Genomic DNA, 246 nt, shown 5'->3' with positions numbered 1-246 from the left:
GACGTAGCAACAACAACAATAAAAAAGAAGGAAAGAAGTTCCTCCTCAGATCACCTCGTTTGGGTTATCACGGCTCAGAGTTAACGAGGATTCCAACCCTAATTGCCGACATGAACACGTAAGTTGGTAAACACGGGCTCTGAGCGGACCGCCTTAGCTGGGTCTCGGTACAGGGCTATGGAAGGGGAGGCATTCGAGGGCCAGGCACTGGGAATTAGCTGCTTATGCATGTTTGTCAAGAGCTCT

The 246-nt window shown here is 50.0% G+C and overlaps 1 protein-coding gene across 1 annotated transcript in view; it reads right to left on the bottom strand.

The window, feature by feature from the left end:
* The window catches only part of LOC119594123 (procollagen-lysine,2-oxoglutarate 5-dioxygenase 1-like), a 7,714-nt gene that overhangs the window by 3,607 nt on the left and 3,861 nt on the right, over positions 1-246 (bottom strand). The gene's annotated exons all lie outside the window — the stretch shown is intronic.

Source organism: Penaeus monodon, chromosome 33, assembly GCF_015228065.2.
Source record: "Penaeus monodon isolate SGIC_2016 chromosome 33, NSTDA_Pmon_1, whole genome shotgun sequence".
Lineage (NCBI taxonomy): Eukaryota > Metazoa > Arthropoda > Malacostraca > Decapoda > Penaeidae > Penaeus > Penaeus monodon.
Note: the sequence above shows the minus strand (reverse complement) of the source record. Positions and strands in the feature narration are given on the sequence as shown.